This window comes from Varanus komodoensis, unplaced genomic scaffold (genome assembly GCF_004798865.1).
Source record: "Varanus komodoensis strain SLA01 unplaced genomic scaffold, ASM479886v1 scaffold27, whole genome shotgun sequence".
NCBI classification, from domain to species: Eukaryota; Metazoa; Chordata; class Lepidosauria; order Squamata; family Varanidae; genus Varanus; species Varanus komodoensis.
The window spans coordinates 14,340,034-14,348,910 of NW_025335701.1; positions in this window are offsets into that span (position 1 = coordinate 14,340,034).

Below are 8,877 nucleotides of genomic sequence, written 5' to 3' on the forward strand. Positions count from 1 at the left end.
CCCTGACATAGTAGTCCAGGGCATCTTATAGAGCCCTTTCTCGCCAAGTAGGCAAGCATAAAATTTCTGCCTATAATATGTAACTGTGGCTGGATTCTGTTTATTAATCCTGAGTTATTGCTGAAAGTTTTTTTAAACCCTCACCTGCAAATTACCTCTATACTAGAGGGGAACAGAATATTGTCAGTATCTTGGGAAGTCTGTTTACTGCAGATGTTCCATCTCCTAGAGCAAGCTGTCATGCACTTATTTATGGTTTGCACATGAAAGTTTTTCCTCAGGTAACAGAGTCACCTTTAATAATATAATAGCACAGAAATAAGCACCTGAGAAGTGTGTTTTTAATCTTTGCAGGCGCTTTGAATTCCGCCCTATATTTTGCAATTTGGCATGTCTCTGCACAGGAGGGAAGTAATTCAATTTCCAATCCCCTTTTGTGCTTTGATTTACAGGTGAGACTTGCATGCCACTCCTCTGTAGAGAAAATTAAGAAGAGCAAAATGGAGTCGCTAAAGAGCCTTGGGGAAACCCCCCTGTAAGCAAACATCCCATTTAGAAACAATGCAGGTTCTCCAGTTTATATTCTTGATTGTTCATTCTCCAGCTGGTTGCTGGGGAAACAGATGCCAGACTTCTCTTATTCAAAAGAAAAAAAATACTTTTTTGTAGGAAAGAAACATTAGGTAAAGGAAGGAGGTGCCACATTGGACTGCTACAGATAGTGCCAGTGTGGAGCTAAATTGCTCGGAGGCGCTTCCTATCACATCAGCTTTACTCCATATACACCATCCTGCTCTCTGTATTCAGAGTAAGTTGTCTGCTGACAAACAGCCAAAAAAGGAGAACTGCATCACCAAAAAGGAGGAAAAAAGAGGGCAATGATTTGCATATGATACTTTATATATAACAATGCAAACTGAGAAATATGAACTCCAATTTGAATAGAAATACACTGCCTCTCACCATATTGTGGAAGAGTGCAATCTGAACACATTCTGCAGAATTTTTCCTTTCTTGGATTGTATGCAAATAAATTCATAGAAAAATGAGGGCCAAAAAAATAGTCTTCCATTTCTTCCATAGGCTCAAGCATGGAGATTGGCATTTGGAGGGGATTTGCTCACTTTGGGTGGGCTTGCACATTTTTGCCATTTGCACATGTGTGAATTAATACAAGTTGGGTAACTAAAAATATCTAATTCCATCAACAAGCAGAAAATGGAATGGAAGGCAACCCACCAATTGCAAGTGGAACTAATTTAGCAAGCTCTGTCCATCCCTAGTTCCTGCCTGTCCAGGTGCTGATAGTGGAGCAACAACATTTGTTACTTAAACTGGACATGAACTGGGCAGACCTTCACACAGAGGGCATTTTTCAAATGGAAGCCAGTCCTTCAACAGTCCTTCCAATGGAGGACTTTCCTCTGTGAAAGAGGACATTTGACTGTGATTGGTAGACTAGACTTATTTGCACCACTGGAAAACACCTGGTCATGGTACGGAGAGCACCATGTCTGCTTTAGCTCCCACCATGTGGAATATTTCCTCCATCAAGATCCAGAGGAATCTTTGGCACATTACCTAGGAGAGCAGCAGACAACCTCTGCTTACCCAGGAATGTTCCTAACTGCCATTAGTGCCAAGATCCTTAATTATTTGAATGATGAAGTTTTGTTGTCGTACTGCAGATTTACTGATTGGTTTTCTTGTATTTGATCATGACGTTGATTTGTGGGCCATTTCCCCTGTTGCTTAGAATGAGAAGCTGGAGTGGGTCTGGGTGGCCCTGTTGCCCCAGGCTCCTTCTTCCTGGGTCAGGGAGAAGGACACAGATGGAGGGTTGGAGAGGAGACCACATAGGACTCTCCCATTTTCAGTACAGGCTGGGTTACTGCCATCCCTGAGCAGGGCTTGCAGTGGTGGCAAGAGGGGAACCTGTGCCTCTGGAGAGGGTGCTTCTCTGTACTGTGATCAAGGCATTTTGGTGCCTGAGAAGAAGAAAGAAATGGTGCCCTCCCATCCCCTGTTCACAATGGACTGGCAGATGAATCAGCCTTCCACACTGATGAGGGGAAGCACCTTGGCCACGCCTTGGAGGACATGGCTAACTCAGGGCAGAACGTTCTCCTCCAGCATCCTCCTGGGCCTCCTAGCGCCTGCCACCTGCTTCACCTTGAATAAAGGTAAGGCTGGCCCAGATCGTGATCTCCATACAGAATTAAATAACTGGGACCATTGGACAAGTGGGGAACACCTTGTTCTCTGGCCCTGTCCTAGCATTTACTGTGAGGACTCAGGGAGAGATCTACAAGGTGACATGGTCATTTTAGTGAAATGTAAGCCATAGCCGCTATGTGATCAACCTCATTAGAAAAAGATATAATGCTTGGAATGCTCCGTGGCAAGAGAAAACCAGATTGCCAAAGAGCAAGGTGGTTTAGCTCCATCAAAGAGGATGCGGAAAAGAGCATAGTTCAGCTGAAAGAGGTGGCACAGGATCAGAAAGTGTGGCAAGATTTGGTCCATAGGATTGCTTATAGTCAGGCACAAGTGAACAGCCAAACAAACAAAGCCATAGCTTTATTTATTTACTTATTACCTTTCTATACTGCCCAGTAATATACATCTATACTGTCGTGATCCTAATTCAACTCCCCCTCACTCTACCAGAGCTGTTATTGGTACTGGGAGGTAAGTACTGGAAAGCAGCACTTGTGAAAGGGACCTCGGGATGCTGGTTGACTGCAGGCTAAACATGAGTCAGCAGTGTGATGCAGTGGTCAAGAGGGTGAACGCCACCCTTGGTTGCATAGCCAGAAGTGTGGCTTCTGGATCAAGAGAGGTATTACTACCACTCTATACGACTCTGGTGCGCCCGCAACTGGAGTATTGTGCTCAGTTTTGGGCCCCTCATTACAGAAAGGATATAGCCAGGTTAGAGTCAGGGCAGTATAGGGCCACAAGATTGGTGGCCGGTTTGCAGGGGATGCCATATGAGGCAAGACTGAGGGAACTGGGTCTCTTCAGCCTGGAGAAGAGGAGACTCAGAGGGGATCTGTTGGTGACATACAGGTATGTGAGGGGATGTCACATGGAGATGGGTAGAGACCTGTTCTCCCCTGCAGAGGAAGGCAGGATGCACTACCAAGGTTCCATTTAGATGCCAGGAAGCACTTCCTGAAAGTTAGGACCCCGAAGGTGTGGAATGGGTTTCCAGGAGAGGTCGTTGAGGCCCCATCGGTGAGGGTGCTCAAGGACAGGCTGGACATGCATATGGTGGGCATGTTGTGAGCGGAGCCAGCAAGAGCCAGGGGTCAGACTAGATGGCCCAGGAGGTCCCTTCTGACTCACTCTGTTTCTATGTTTCTAAGTTCTCATTGTCACTATGGAAACTTCCTTGGCAAACCATATGGCGAATACACAGGGTGTGTGTGTGATAGAGAGAGACACCAAGGGGGGGGGGCAGGCAAGGAATTTACACTGGGAGTGCTGCAATGGGGCAAAGGATTAAATTTGCTTTGTCCCCTCACCACATTTTTGATCCAAAATGGGGGTTCCCAAGGTTATAATTTAAAGGAAGGAAGGGAAAAAGGGAACAAAAGCCCCAGGCATTCATGGAATGGTGAGTTGCATGAATGATGTCACTTGAAGTTTGGCCCTGGCAAATGTCAAGCTGCCTATCACTTAATCTATGATTTTACTTATTTAATTTGTTGTGAGCTGCCCCGAGGCTTCGTTGCGATGGGGGCGGCATAAAAATGTTTTCAATAAATAAATAAATAAATAAATAAATAAATAAATAATTTACATCCTGGCTGTCTTTCCCCAACCCTCTACTCCAAAGCAGTTACTCCAGGTGACTAACAAAACTTTCTCCTTGGAGTCTTTGGGGCATTGGCATAAGCTTACTTCAGACCTCAAATTTGTGCAGGTGGTTGTACTGCTCACAATAAGATGCGGGAGATGATGCTGCATTCATACTCCTTATTCTGCCTGTCCAGGAGAAGCACAAACCAGTGGCTGAACCCCCGTGTTCTTCCGAAATGGGTGCAATTGGATCTGGCATTAAATTACTCTTTCAGAAACAATTATGCAACAATAAATAAAAATATCCCTTGATTGGTTAATAAGAGCTGAACGGCTTCTTTCTAATGCTGCTTCCATTGCTGTGTGAGAATGCTTGCCTTCCTCCACCCTCATTTTTAATGATCAATTGTAGAAATAAATGACTTAATTTCTGCATATACCTAAAGGTGACACATTATGATTCATGACATGCTGACACCACCAAAGAACCGCATGCACTGGTGAATAGGTTGTCAATTTCGATGTAATTACTTCAGAACTGTCATATTCTCTCTCTCATTCTCTCTCTCTCTCTCTCTCTCTCTCTCTGTGCGTGCGTGTGGTGTATATGTTTAGGGCCTTATTAATCTCATAACAAATGTGAATCCGCCTAGGCAATTAATATGCCTCACCAAGCTGTTGTTTATTACTATGAAGTTATTACCACGTTGCTCTTTCTGATCCTTTCTTTTCAGTTTGTTTAATTAATCAAGCCGGCATGGCATTGCCATTCTGAACAGAAAACACTGCAGCACAGATTGGATCATTAGCAGGCTATGGACTCATCCACCCTGCAATTTTGCAGAAAATTCTGAAAGAAAAGCTTTAGCAAAGGGAGCCATTGACTGCATGTTCCCAAAACAGGGTGCCAGATGAAATGCTGTCACCTCATTTTTAGTTATGCAGTTGCTTCTGATTGGCTTGAGTAATTCCTTTTCTCTTCCTTCAAAGAGCAGATGTGATTAATGGGTGCAAACAGAGCATCACAAAAGAAATCTTTCACCTGGAAGAAAATAGAAAGAAAGCTCAGGTCCACAATGTTCGCTTTACCCAAGGATGAAAGGTATTATCAGGTCTCCCCGGAGTAGCACAAATGTTGCAGTTTCCCATTCAGGAGGTGCATCTCTTTCTATTCCCCCTCTCCACACACACACAAATTAATGTGCTGACTTCACTTAGCCAAGACTGATGTTCCACTAATCATTGGCATCTGCTTTATCCTAGGGCCAAATTACTTGCTAGGTTAAACACGGTTTAGCATTTCACCTGTCATTTTAAGCCATGATTGCTGGTGCCATGGGAAGACTGGAGGCTGTAACCCAGTAGGGACCATCTTTTGGGGGGATCCAGGGGAGCACTTCCCATCCCATCTGCTCCTACTGATGTTGCACATCTGGAATTTGGTGTTGTGGATGTTCTTATTGTTATCTGTATTGTATTGCATCAAGTGCTGTCATAAAGTGCCCAAAGAGCTTCAGCTATTAGGTGATATGAGACTGGGATGAACCCCTTCAGAAAGTGTCCCTCCAGCATCTCTGGACTTGCTCAGGGCTGCTGGAAAGCAGATTGGAGTCTGGAGAGCCAGAGTCAAGGATTCCCACTCTCAGACAGATTTCTCTTACATCCCTAGGTGGTATGGAAATAGTGCCGCTGATGCTGATGCTGGAACATGCACACTGGGTTTTAGGCATGCACAAGAGGTGGTCCCTTCCAATTCTTCTATTCTATGGTTCTAAGAAGCATTCTGTAGCCCCATCTAAACCAACCATGGCCCCATACAGGGCCTGAGCCAGGAGTGGATCCTCTTCCATCCAGAGGGCTAAATTCCATTTTGGAGATGTCTCAGGAGCCACATGTGGTCAAGGGAGGGGGCCAAGGCAACTGGGTGAGACTCTAGCAGACAAAATACCGGCATGTTTCATCCTGAAGCTCCTACCGTCAGTTACGAAGCAGAGCTGTTTCACCCTTTTAGGATGAGCTGAAATTATATAAAAGATGGGGAAACTAAAAAAATCAGTTCACTGGATTACTCTGATTGGGTTACTGACTCTCAGCCTAACCTACCCCACAGGGTTGTTGTGAGGGTAGGAATGGTGGGAGGAGGAGGAAACTTGCTTGAGGTCCTTGAAGGACAATGGTGGATATAAATATAATGAATAAATAGTTGGATGCAATGGATTGGGGCTTGAACAAGAGGCATGGTCACCTGGGGAATACCATGAAATGAAGACATAGGCCAGCTCACTTAGGACAGCTGACTAAAAAATAATACAGTAAAATAATAAGGAGAGTCAGAGAGTCACTCATTGATATTACCATTTTAATTTAGTCTAGAATGCTGGCCTGCAAGCTGTATTTGAAATGTAGAAGATACTTTGACTGGTAAAAAGGAGGAAAAAAAAACCCTATTCCACAAATGCATAGAGCAGAATTGATCCAGTTCCTCTCTCCAGGATTCAGCCATAATCCTTTCCTGTCTTCACTCAATAATTTGTGAAATATGCTTGTTCTTTAATCTTTGCCAATCTCCCAATAACCCCTTTTTCTTATCGCTGCCTAAGGTAACATCTGAAGTAAAAATGAGGAGAGAAGCAAAGGGAGTCCAATCTATAGCATCAAGTCACAGCCTGAAGACCCCCATTCTCATGCAAAGATCTTATCATTATGTCCAGCAGCCCCTGCATTCCATTTCAGCCTGCACTTTATGTTTCCCAAAGTAGCTGTGAAATACTAGAGTTCCAATTCTGTAAAAGATCAGGGGCATTTTGTTATAGTCAGACTCAGCCTTCTACATGAGAGGATCCCATGTGGCATGAATAGATTACTTAGCTTACTGCTGGGCATCTGAAACCAACCGAAATAAACGGCCCCCATGTTTCAAAAGGGCTTTCGAAGAATGCAGAATGAAAATGCAAACTGTAAGGAATTCAGACTGGAGACTTGTTGAAAGGTGCCCAGAGAATCAGTTGCCAAGATGTGTGTACGAGTCTTTCCTTCTCTCTCCACTCCATGACTGTTTATACTGATTTAACATTCAATGCTCTTTTCAAGCGATGCTCAGAATTCTTTGCTGGGTGAGACTGCCAAGAGTTCTTTGTTAAGGATAGGCAAGCTTCCCCCAGACCTGCTTTTTAATTAGTTCAGTTTTCCAAGCTTTGTGTCAAATTCTCAGGAAAACAAAACCAAGTCAAACAAAACCAAACCAAACAAAGCACTAGTGGGCTTTAGTCCCGGGAGAGATCAACGTGAGTTTTAAAACTGGAGCCAGTGGTGAAGCATTTCACCAATACCGCAAACCACACCCCCTGTCACTTCAGAAAACTTATAAGCTGGGATATTTGGACAAGGTGTGCCTTGCTGCAAAGCATTGTGGGAAAAGGAATTCATAATACCCTCAGTATCCCTGCTAGCAATTGATGCCCAGCAGAAGTATCTGGACATCCGCTGTTACCACAAGTCCTTCTGCTGCTGGGTCGCTTCCTACCAAAACTTACTTTGGGAAAGGACAGGGGCCAGGGTAGCACAGACACTGGGGTGAGTGCATTGTGAGTAGAGCCCAGAGTGCGCAGGGCAGCTAGGTGCGACTCCTTTTCTGAATTAGGGAGGTTTGTTTTGCAATCTACTGTTCTGACTTTCAGTGCAAGTGATCTTGCAACCCACACAAAACCAGTTTCCATGAGGTGGGGAATGAGGACTGAAGGTGTTTCATAGGCAAAGTTGTGCTTCTCTATCAAGAAAAGGTGGATGTTTTTAAGTGAGTCGAAGATGACATGGTACAGGCAGCATTTCCGAGCAATATAGGCATATCGGATTTTTACCGGCACCATTTCTGATCAAACCAATTTTGAATCATTACAAAACCCTGCAAAACTATCCGGCCAGAGACAGCACAGGAATGAGATGCCCACTGGGGCAATGATGCTGTTGCACCATGTCTCCATGGTGGAGTGGACCCTTCTCATGTGGGAGGTCCTAAGTCCAGCTCCTGACAGCTCTAGGTAGAGCAAGAAAAAGATCTAGCTGTTGACAATACTCAGCTGACAGCTTCCTGTGTTCCATTCCACATCAACCTGAAAAATCTGCTCAAGGTGTGTTTGTGAGTACACATCTGTGCATGTACACACACGTGCATAGGAGACACTTAGCAGGTCTAGAATGTCCTCTAAACGTGGAGTGGAGTGATGGTTGGAGTCAGTGTGGTGAGGTGGTGATGAGAGTGTTGCACTGGGGACCCGGAAGGTCTTGGTTCTCGTCCCCACTGGGTGACTTTGGGCTCATCACTCACTCCCAACCTAGCCTTCCTCACAGGCTTGTTGTTATGATGACCAAATGGAGTGGAGGCTGCCTTGAATTCTTCACATGAAGGAAAAGGGTGGGATATAAATGCAGTGTAATAGTCAATGCAATGCCATGTAATAGATATATGCAAAACTAGGTATCACACAAGTCGATCTACTTACCCACAAGAAAAATGAGAACGACTGAATCCAAGGGTCTCATTTAATCCTAAAAACTGAGCAATGTATCAGAAGGAAATCCAGAAAGTCTCTTGTTACACTAATACAGTAAAAGATCTCTGTTTACATGCTTATAAAAGACTCTCAGTGACCAAAAAACTCCCCCATGCCTCTGGAATAATGAAGATTCTTCCTTCTGGAGGGTGAACATTAAGATGCATTTTATCCTGTTTGAAATTCCAGCTGTCTGAATCTTGTTAGGGTTTACTTTTTCTTTTTCTTTTTTTTACAGGGAGTTTACAACCAACCCTTAGTGTCCAATATTTTCGATTCATGCAGTGTACTTAATGAAATCACTTCTCTGTCATAAAGCAAACACACACAAGTCTCTTGCTGAAAATTTGTTTTCCAGCTCTTAAATAATTTATTATAATTCATATTAATGCCAAGATTAGTGTGGAGAGCTGACAAATGAAAGAAAAATGATGGGGGAGGGGGGAAATACAGGACAAAATAAATTCACAGAGAGAGAATTTGGGGGGGGGAGGAAACACTGTGCATGCACAGGGGGGGG